The 11,637-nt window shown below is 43.2% G+C and overlaps 1 long non-coding RNA gene across 1 annotated transcript; it reads right to left on the bottom strand.

The window, feature by feature from the left end:
* Window positions 1-373: 373 nt before the first annotated feature.
* Window positions 374-8,189, bottom strand: LOC137649711 (uncharacterized). Its single transcript, XR_011045832.1, has 3 exons — window positions 8,010-8,189; window positions 905-962; window positions 374-574 (listed from the first exon to the last, which is right to left on the bottom strand). It is a non-coding gene; the product is annotated as an uncharacterized lncRNA (long non-coding RNA).
* Window positions 8,190-11,637: the final 3,448 nt, after the last annotated feature.

The following is an 11,637-nucleotide window of genomic DNA, read 5'->3' as shown; positions in this document are numbered from 1 at the left end:
CAACCTAATTCGGATAAGAAGTAAAAATGCCCCTGGACATCGAGCATCCAGAGAAGTTTAGCATTGTTGCTGAACCCAATTCTGTTGCAACACGATGGCAACAGTGGTGTGAAGAATTTAAGATTTACATTGAAACTTTAGGTACCATGAAAGATGGCCAAAAGAAGGCGTTAATACTGCACACAACCAGTAGAGAGGTTCAGGAAGTGTTTAACCCTGGATAGTTATCGTTATTTGACCACCTTAATTAAGTATTGATGGGTCAACCTCGACCCGAGGTCCAGAAAAAAATCATATAAAATTCATTTACAAAGCAATTAAAAACTTTTTACTATTAAACAAAATCAAAGAATATTTTATTATTCCAAAAAATAATAAAGGAATCCTAAGTATAAAATAAATATTCATTACAAATAAATTAAAAAAATAAGTATACATAAAAATTACTTTACAAAAAAATTCACCTATAATCTAAATATGAAAATAAAATAAAACTATTCTAAACACTTATTCGATGATAGTTTAGCACCACTTGCTGAAAACCAGTGGGGGAGGAACCACAAGGGAACGTTTCCTGAAATGAGAAAAATAATTTATGTTTTTGGGGCTAGAAAAATCTATCCTCTTTTCAACATTTTTTTTTTTTTTTTGTAGGTAAATGGCATAGTTAGTGGCTGAAATTTTTACAGGATATTGAATTATTATCGTACAACAAAAATGTGTAAAATAATCTGCACTTGGATATTATTTGGTGTTTTAAAAATGAGATTTTTTGGGGGGGATTTCTATTTTTACTTTTTTTCTAAAGAAAAATCCTTATATCCATTGCTGAGCATGTTATACATGCATGAAAATATCAGAAATTTTATGAAAAAGAGGAATACATCAAGCTATGCCAGTTTACCTGTCGAATATGCTCACAAAATGGCCGCCAACCACACCACCTCGCAATGCTAAATCTGCTACGTGAAATGGAAAAGACATGCCAATATTAGCGAGTTATTTACTTCTATAAATGTTCCAGGAATTGCATAAAAAATTTATTGGTGCTAGAAAAACGTTTATAGATTATTTTGCAATTAAAAAACTTAAAATAATGATCATAATTAAGCTCTCATAAACGTAAAAACTTACACAAATGGGAAAAATGTTATTTTTATTAGTAAAATAAATTTTTGAATATACTTACCCGATAATCATGTAGCTGTCAACTCCGTTGCCCGACAGAATTCTATGGAGGGATACGCCAGCTATCACAATACTAGAAGGGGGTGTACTCACCAGCGCCACCTGTGGCCAGGTACTATAGTACTTCTTGTTGACACCTCCTCAATTTTTCCTCGGTCCACTGGTTCTCTATGGGGAGGAAGGGAGGGTCAATTAAATCATGATTATCGGGTAAGTATATTCAAAAATTTATTTTACTAATAAAAATAACATTTTTCAATATTAAACTTACCCGATAATCATGTAGCTGATTCACACCCAGGGGGGTGGGTGAAAACCAGTGTACAAGATTAAAGGATAGCTAAGTAGCCCATATTTCATATAACAGTTATCTCAAATAACAATGAAATAATAAGTACCTGGTAAGGAAGTCGACTTGAACCGTTACTCTGCCTCTTTTTTAAGTTCGTCTTCCTTACTGAGCGCAGCGTTCCTCTTGGAGGCTGAATCAACTCAAAGGTGCTAAAGTATATAGGGCTGCAACCCCTACTAAAGGACCTCTACACAACCTCTAACCCAGGCGCTTCTCAAGAATGAATTGACCACCCGCCAAATCAAAAGGATGCGGAAGGCTTCTTAGCCTACCGTAACAACCATAAAAACAACAATAAAAGTATTCAAGAGAAAGGTTAAAAAAGGTTATGGGATTAAGGGAATGTAGTGGCTGAGCCCTCACCTACTACTGCACTCGCTGCTACGAATGGTCCCAGGGTGTAGCAGTTCTCGTAAAGAGACTGGACATCTTTAAGATAAAATGATGCAAACACTGACTTGCTCCTCCAATAGGTTGCATCCATTATGCTCTGCAGAGAATGGTTTTTATTAAAGGCCATCGAAGTAGCTACGGCTCTTACTTCGTAGGTCCTTACCTTCAGCAAAGCAAGGTCTTCCTCCTTTAAGTGAGAATGGGCTTCTCTAATCAGAAGCCTTATATAATACGAAACCCCGTTCTTGGACATGGGCCTCGAAGGTTTCTTGATGGCACACCATAAGGCTTCTGACTGTCCTCGAATAGGTTTAGACCTATTAAGATAAAATTTGAGAGCTCTGACAGGGCACAGAACTCTCTCTAGCTCGTTACCTACCATGTTGGAGAGGCTAGGTATTTCAAACGATCTAGGCCAAGGACGCGAAGGAAGTTCATTCTTAGCTAAGAATCCGAGCTGTAAAGAACATGTTGCAGATTCGGTCGTGAAACCAATGTTCTTGCTGAAGGCATGAACCTCACTGACTCTTTTAGCTGTTGCAAGGCAGACGAGAAAAAGAGTCTTGAGGGTAAGGTCCTTGAAGGAAGCTGACTGGAGAGGTTCGAACCTAGGTGACATAAGGAACCTTAAGACTACGTCTAGGTTCCAGCCTGGAGTGGGTAGACGACGCTCTTTAGAAGTCTCAAAAGACTTAAGGATGTCTTGAAGGTCCTTGTTGGAAGAAAGGTCCAAACCTCTGTGGCGGAGAACTGAAGCCAACATACTCCTGTACCCTTTAATCGTAGGGGCTGAAAGGGATCTCTCATTCCTAAGATGTAATAGGAAGTCAGCTATTTGGGTCACAGAGGTATTGGTAGAGGATACTCCATTGGCTCTACACCAGCTCCGGAAGACTTCCCACTTAGATTGGTAGACTCTACGAGTGGAAACCCTTCTTGCTCTGGCAATCGCGCTGGCTGCCTCCTTCGAAAAGCCTCTAGCTCTAGCGAATCTTTCGACAGTCTGAAGGCAGTCAGCCGAAGAGCGTGGAGGTTTGGGTGCAACCTGTCTACGTGAGGTTGACGTAGAAGGTCCACTCTTAGAGGGAGAGTCCTGGGGACGTGGACCAGCCATTGAAGTACCTCTGTGAACCATTCTCTTGCAGGCCAAAGGGGAGCAACCAGCGTCAGCCGTGTCCCTTCGTGCGAGATGAACTTCTGAAGGACTTTGTTTATTATCTTGAACGGTGGAAATGCGTAAAGGTCGAGATGGGACCAGTTCAGCAGAAAAGCATCCACATGAACTGCTGCTGGGTCTGGAACTGGAGAACAGTACAGCGGAAGTCTCTTGGTCATGGAGGTGGCAAACAGATCTATGGTAGGCTGACCCCACAAGGTCCAAAGTCTGTTGCACACACTCTTGTGGAGGGTCCATTCCGTGGGAATGACCTGATCCCTTCTGCTTAGGCGATCTGCTGAGACGTTCATGTTGCCCTGAATGAACCTCGTGACTAAAGTGAGGTTTTGACTTCTTGACCAAATGAGGAGGTCCCTTGCGATCTCGTATAGGCTCCTCGAATGGGTCCCTCCTTGCTTGGAGATGTAAGCCAAGGCTGTGGTGTTGTCGGAGTTCACCTCCACCACCTTGCCTAGCAGGAGGGACTTGAAGTTCAACAGGGCTAAATGAACTGCTAGTAGCTCCTTGCAGTTGATGTGGAGCGTTCCCTGTTCCTCGTTCCACGTTCCCGAGCACTCCTGTCCGTTCAAGGTCGCGCCCCAGCCCGAGTCCGATGCATCTGAGAAGAGATGAAGATTGGGGGTCTGAATAGCCAACGATAGGCCCTCCCTGAGAAGGAGTTTGGTCTTCCACCACAAGAGAGTGGTCTTCATCTCTTTGGTGACTGGGATAGAGACTGCTTCGAGAGTCAAACCCTTGTCCCAATGAGCTGCAAGATGGAATTGAAGAGGGCGGAGGTGGAGTCTCCCTAGCTCGACGAACAGGGCCAGCGATGAAAGGGTCCCTGTGAGACTCATCCACTGTCTCACCGAGCAACTGCTCCTCTTCAGCATGCTCATGATGCAATCTAGGGCTTGGCTTATCCTTGGGGCCGATGGAAAAGCCCGAAAATCCTGACTCCGAATCTCCATTCCCAGGTACACAATGGATTGGGAGGGAATGAGCTGAGACTTTTCTAGGTTGACTAGCAGACCCAGTTCTTTGATTAAGTCCAAAGTCCAGTTGAGACTCTCCAGACAGCGACGACTCGTGGAGGCTCTCAACAGCCAGTCGTCTAAGTAAAGGGAGGCTCTGATGTCCGATAAGTGGAGGAATTTTGCTATATTCCTCATCAGATGCGTAAACACCATAGGAGCTGTGCTTAGGCCAAAACACAGGGCTTGGAATTGGTAGACAACCTTTCCAAAAACGAATCTCAGGAAAGGTTGGGAGTCTGGATTCTGGATGAATAGGAACGTGAAAGTAGGCATCTTTCAGGTCCAACGAGACCATCCAGTCCTCCTGCCTGACCGCTGCTAGGACCGACTTCGTCGTCTCCATCGTGAACGTCTGCTTGGTGACATACGCATTGAGCGCGCTGACGTCCAGCACCGGTCTCCAACCTCCTGTCTTCTTGGCCACCAGAAAGAGACGGTTGTAGAAGCCCGGGGATTGATGGTCCCGGACTATAACCACTGCCTTCTTCTGTAAAAGGAGCGACACCTCCTGGTGCAACGCTAGCCTCTTGTCCTTTTCTTTGTAGTTGGGAGAGAGGTTGATGGGAGATGTGGTCAGAGGGGGTTTGCGGCAGAATGGTATCCTGTAACCCTCCCTCAGCCAACTGACAGACTGGGCGTCTGCACCTCTCTTTTCCCAGGCTTGCCAGAAGATCTTGAGTCTGGCTCCTACTGCTGTCTGGAGATGAGGAGAGTCAGTTTTTTCCTTTAGAAGCCTTGGAACCTTTCCTAGACTTGCTCCTGGAAGAGTCTGGACGGGAGCTTCCTCGGCTGGGGGCTCTACCACGAAAGGGCGGAATGAACCTCGTAGCAGGAGTATCAGCCACTGGGGTGCGATAAGTCCTGGGGACTGAGGTAGCAACCTTAGTCTTACGAGCCGATGAGGCCACAAGATCATGGGTGTCCTTTTGTATCAGGGCAGCAGACAAGTCCTTAACAAGCTCTTCGGGAAAAAGGAACTTCGAGAGCGGAGCGAAAAGGAGTTGAGACCTTTGACAAGGTGTGATGCTGGAGGAAAGGAAGGTACAAAGCTGCTCCCTTTTCTTAAGAACCCCTGACACAAACATCGATGCAAGCTCGCCAGATCCATCCCTAATGGCCTTATCCATGCAGGACATTAAGAGCATGGCAGAATCCTTGTCCGCAGGGGAGGTCTTCTTGCTGAGGGCCCCCAGGCACCAGTCTAGGAAGTTGAACATCTCAAATGCTCTAAAAACACCCTTTAGGAAGTGATCAAGGTCTGAGAAGGTCCAGCAAACCTTAGAGCGCCTCATTGCTGTTCTACGAGGAGAGTCTACCAGACTTGAGAAGTCAGCCTGGGCAGAGGCAGGTACTCCCAAGCCTGGTTCCTCTCCTGTGGCATACCAAACGCCCGCTTTAGAAGTGAGCTTAGTCGGAGGAAACATAAACGAAGTCTTTCCAAGTTGTTGCTTAGACTGCAACCACTCCCCTAAAATCCTTAAAGCTCTCTTAGAGGACCTTGCTAAGACGAGCTTAATATATGTAGACTTAGCTGGCTGCATGCCCAGCGAAAACTCAGATGGCGGAGAGCGGGGGATAGCAGAGACAAAGTGGTCTGGGTATACCTCTCTAAAAAGAGCCAAGACCTTACGAAAGTCAATAGGAGGCGGAGAAGACTTGGATTCATCCACGTCTGATGAGGGATCCAGGTGTGCAGCCTCATCATCAGAAACCTCATCACCAGAGTGTAGCGAAGAGATAGGTAAGGTATGCTGAACAGCAGAATCAGCACGAGCTGGAACAACAATACTTGTGGTTTCCTCCTCAAGACTCTGTTGAGGGAACACCTGAGGCTCAGGCTGCAAAGGCTGATCCAAAGAAGTAGCAGAAGGTAGGCGCATGGGTGGAGGAGGCTGACTCCTGGCATGAGTGTCTGAACTCAAGAGTTGCGCTTGCTGAGTGGTTGGTGGATGCGCAGTAGCAGGTTCCTGAGGAACGAGTTGAGGTTCCTGAGGTGTGAGCTGAGAGCGATGAGGTAGTGGCTGCGCAGAACGCAGTAATTGTCTCGCGAGTTGAGGTTCCTGAGGCGCAAGGCTAAGGTGTTGAGGTGCTTGCCTTGAGGAGGGTTGAGCTCGCTGCAGCGAGAGCTGAGGAGTCTGACTCATGGATGGGAGAGGTTGTTGTACCTCAAGAGAGTGTAGCCTCACTGGTGGAACTGCAAGTGGAAGCGGAGGAAGTAAGGTATAAGCTTCCTGTTCCCATTGCTGAGGTTGCCTTAAGGAAGGCGGAGGGAGCTGCACACCACTGGAAACAGTAAACTCAGAGCGTGGTAAGGTATCCTGAGGAGCCTCAACATCGTACGCCTGGCAGGCAGTACTGCGGTTAGGTGGAGCGATCGCAGGAGGAGGTGTAACCTTCTCAGCCTGACACTCACGCATCAAGACCGCAAGTTGTGACTGCATGGACTGCAGTAGAGTCAACTTGGGGTCGGCAGACACTAAGGTCTGCTGAGGTAAAGCCTTAACAGCAGAGATCTGTTGCGGCAGCACCTTACTCCTCTTAGGAGGAGTGCATTCAACTGATGACTGCGGCGAGTCAGAGCTGATCCAATGACTGCAGCCAGGTTGAGCTCTTGAGGTCTGGACTCTGCGTTTGAGTGGTCTTGAGACCTGAGTCCAACGTTTCTTCCCTGACAATTGTTCAGCAGACGAGTAAAAGACGGGCTCAATCATCTGCAGGTGGGAGTGACGGTCTCTGGAAGACACGCCCGCAACCACCGAGGATACTTCTGTGCGCCGATCAAGGCCTGCCGAACCCTTTTGCCCTTCGACATTGCTTCTCCCCTGGGCTTGGGAGCTTGCAAGAGGTCCCGGACTGGGAGGACGACTGGCACACACAGAAGTACCCTCACGCACCACACTGACACTGACACTAGCACTTGGCACTGCACTGACACTAGCACTCGTCACAGCACTGGCACTAATACCACCCACTGCACTCTTGACCTTAAGTTCCTTGACTTCGGCCATAAGAGACTTATGATCACTAACCACTGACTCTACTTTGTCACCTAAAGCCTGAATGGCACGCAAAACCACAGACATATCAGGTAGAGGGCAAATAGTATGTTCGGGGGTAGCCACTACAGGGGGAGGAAAAGGTAGGGAATCATGAGGTGAGGAAAAAAGTGAAGAGTGAGAAGAACTCCTCCTAACTCTCTCTCTCTCTAACTTGGTTGAATACTTAAGAAGACGGACAAAATCAAGTTCCGAAAGTCCGGCGCATTCCTCACATCGATCTTCTAACTGACAGGGCCTTTCCCTACAGTCAGAACAAGCGGTGTGAGGATCTACCGAGGCCTTCGGAATACGCCTATTACAAGACCTACATCGTCTATGGGTGGGGGCTTGTGAAATGTCAGACATCTTGAATCAAAAGAGTTAGCCAAGTAGGGATTCCAAATCAAGCCAAAGATCGTTAACCGTTAATCAGGACTAAATAATAGCTATCTAAGCTAATATAGAAGTTTTCCAGTAAAGCGACAGCCGAAATCTGAGAGAAATACTTCACCAAAAGCCGTGAAAATACTCCAAGATCATAAGCGTATCCCAGAACGTCTTGCCGGAAGCACGACAGAGGAAAAATTGAGGAGGTGTCAACAAGAAGTACTATAGTACCTGGCCACAGGTGGCGCTGGTGAGTACACCCCCTTCTAGTATTGTGATAGCTGGCGTATCCCTCCATAGAATTCTGTCGGGCAACAGAGTTGACAGCTACATGATTATCGGGTAAGTTTAATATTGAAAATTATAATTTGTAAATAATTTGGAAAAACAATGGATAATATACAATTTCATGAATTATTGGATGGTCAAAAATACGAATATTTATTTTACTTTTTTACCTAGAACAATCATCAAACACATTGTGGACACAACACAGTTTGGGGATGCAGACACACAGGGTTGCGACACCTCAAGCAGGCTGTGTTCGTCTTGTGATCCTCCCTTGATGGGCAGCTATTGCATCTAACCCTTTTCGAGAGTTTGATGTGGCCACAGCGAATGTCATGTTCAGGTAGAAGTTTGACCTTGAAAGTGTCAACCATTAGTTGACAGTGAAAGTGTCAACCATTAGTTGACAGAGTGTCTTTGAAAATTTCCCCGCAGATATGTCATACCGATGTTGCACTTGGGAGCACACATCTCTTCATGAGAGAGAGAGAGAGAGAGAGAGAGAGAGAGAGAGAGAGAGAGAGAGAGAGAGAGAGAGAGAGAGAGAGAGAGAGCAAAATATAGTTCACCCTTCCTCCTCTTCCTACTCCTTCTCTCAACCGGAGGGGGGGGGGGAATATTGGTCTAAACAACGACGCACTACCCCTCTCACCATACGCCGATGCACTAGGCCCCTCATCCTCCCCCTCACCATCTGTGCTGACAAAGGGAATGATCTCGTCAACACTTGACTCGTCCTCCTCTGCCAACCTTCCTTCCAACTCAGCTACATCAGCAACTTCTAAATTGTCCTCAAAATCACTCTCTATCTCAAAGAGAAGAGACTTGATTTGTTCCAAACCAAGAGTATTACGTTTTGCCATTTTATATCGATGAAAACTGTAAAATACAAAAAAAAAAAAAAAAATCAACATTTACGGAAAAATACGCTACACGGTCACTTATAGCAACTCAGCCCACACCAAGGTCATGCATACGGTGTACAAGAAATTCACAAACGCTTCACAATAGTCCTTTTTTATACACATATAAGCACTAGTGCACATTCGATAAATATATAAAAACTTTTATATTTCACAACTTACCTTGATTCGGTATTGATGGGTGGAGCTCGACCCGAGGGTATCTCAAAAATGGCACAAGGAAATAGGCTGCGATAAAATGTGTCCTGGCCCGACTGCTGCGCGCACTCAACTGAGGTCTCGCAGGTCGATATCACTTGCAACCAATACGTACGAAAAATTATGGCAAAAAAACGTGTTCTTCTGAAACTTTTTTGGGTCGAGCTCGACCTGCCACACTTATCCAGGGTTAAGACACTACAACCTACCGATGACACTAGCGAACCTGCGATTAAGGCTCTTAGCACATATTTTGCCGCTCAGGTCAATGAATTTTTTGAAAGGTATCAATTTACAGCACAGGCATATCAGGAAGACCATGAACATATAGATGCGTTTATGACTAGACTTGGGAATTTAGCTGTTTCATGTGAAATTCTAGAGTTGGAAAATGTTATCATAGATCAAGTTGTTGCCCATTGCACATCACAAGAGCTAAGAAAGAAATTATTGCAATATAAAGATTTAACACTAGACTAGGTATTGATTATAGGCAAAACTCTAGAAATATCAAATAAGCAAAGTAATATAATAGGTAATTCTTCAAGCACTAGAATGGAAAGTTCTAAAATTACCAAGATATACTCAAAATTGAAAGACAATGAGAATCAAAGAAAGAATACTCAAAGCTTAGTCATAGAAAATTTCCAAACTCTAATGCTCACAAATATCAGAATCAGACCCATTAGCAAAAGCAACAGGAAAATCCCAAATGTTATAGATATGGTAAAACTGATCATCTTGCATACAAAGCAAGGAACTGCCATGCTACAGAACAAACATGCCAGGACCTTTTTCAAATGTTTGTAGATTCCCTAAACAGTATGCAAAAAAAAAAAAAAAATCAATGCAGCAGTTGATACTATAGGTCAAGAGAATAATGCGGAAAATATTCATGATAATCAGGTTAGGTCAGAAACTGATTTTGCATTTTGCATTAATTCCATTAACAGAGGTGCAAAGAAACACATATTGGTAGAAGTGATCATAAATGGTAAACCAATTGTAATGTAAGTTGACGCAGCAGCTGATGTAGCAATTATGTCTGAGAAAACGGCTAAAACCATTCCTAAATTGTTATTAGAAGGCACAAATAGAGTTTTGAAAGGTTACAATGGGTTTGATATTCAGGTAATAGGTGCTTCGAATGTAGAAATACAGTATAAAGATCAGAAGTTAGATAGAATGCCATTAACAGTAGTGAAAGGTAAAGGACAAACTTTACTAGGTTTGGACTGGTTACATTATATAAAATCAGATTAGCCTAGTATTTTTGAAGGATACAGGTACACAAGATGAACAAAAGAATGAAGTGTCTGTGGACAATATTCTATCAGAGTTTCAAGATTTATTTGAAGATAAAGTTGGTACAATAAAGAACGCAAAGGCAATTTCAGTTTTGAAATCAGATAGTACTCCTAGATTTTTTGCTCCAACACCAGTACCATATGTATTGAAAAGTGTAGTTGAAACAGAAATCAAAAGGTTAGAAAGTGATGGTTCTTGGGAACAAGTTACATACTTAGATTGGGCTACACCATTAGTTTCTATTGTGTAGGAAAACGGTCAGATTAGGTTATGTAGAGATTACAAGGTAACGTTGAATCCACAGCTTCAGGTAGCTCAACATCCATTACCAAATCAAAAAGACATATTTGCAACTATGTTAGGATGTACTGTATTTTCTAAGTTAGATCTTAGACAAGCACTTCAATAGTTCTCCATGGATGAAAATTCACATGAACTATGTACAGTAAATACATTCTTAGGTTTGTATAGGCCAAAGATATTGCCTTATGGAATAGCAAGCAGTCCAGATATATGGCAACAAACTATGGATAAGAATTTTTTCAGGAATGAAAGAAGTATATGTTTTCATAGATGATATTTTAGTGTCTGGTAAAGATAAAGGAGAACATAGAGAAAGATTACAGGCAGTTCTGAAGAAGTTGAAGAAACATAATATTAGAGTAAATAGGAGCAAATGTATTTTAGAAGTTGATTCAGTGGAATACTTAGGTTTGTAATCAATGACAAAGGTATTCAGAAGACTAAGGAGAAAATTAATGCAGTGATATCAACTAAGCTACCAGAAAATGTTAAGGAATTACAATCATTCTTAGGTTTTGTAACATTTTATGAAAATTTCATTCAGAATTTATCTACAATCGCACATCCATTGTATAATTTGCTGAATAAGGATGTAGAGTGGAATTGGACAAAAGATTGTCAGGAATCTCCTGAAAGAATCAAGCCAGAAATAACTTCACCTACTTTTCTAGTACATTATCAAATGGAATTACCAGTTAAATTAGTTTGTGATACATCAAACATAGGTTTAGGCACAGTATTGTCTCATGTAATGCCCGATGAAACAAAAAAGCCAATTTCTTTAGCCTCTAGAGTATTGAACAAGGCAGAATGGAATTACTCTCAAATAGAAAAAGAAGGTTTAGCATTAATGCATGGAGTTAAGAAATTTCATATGTATCTTTATGGAAGGAAAAGGTTTACACTTGTTACAGATCATAAACCTCTATCAACCATATTGGGTCCAAAAGCAAGTTTACCTACGTTGGTAGCTGCAAGACTACAACGTTGGGCAATTACATTAGCCGCATATCATTATGATATAAAATATCGTCCTACGTCAAAGATGGATAATCGGATGCTTTAT

Source organism: Palaemon carinicauda, chromosome 11 (assembly GCF_036898095.1).
Source record: "Palaemon carinicauda isolate YSFRI2023 chromosome 11, ASM3689809v2, whole genome shotgun sequence".
NCBI classification, from domain to species: Eukaryota; Metazoa; Arthropoda; class Malacostraca; order Decapoda; family Palaemonidae; genus Palaemon; species Palaemon carinicauda.
Note: the sequence above shows the minus strand (reverse complement) of the source record. Positions and strands in the feature narration are given on the sequence as shown.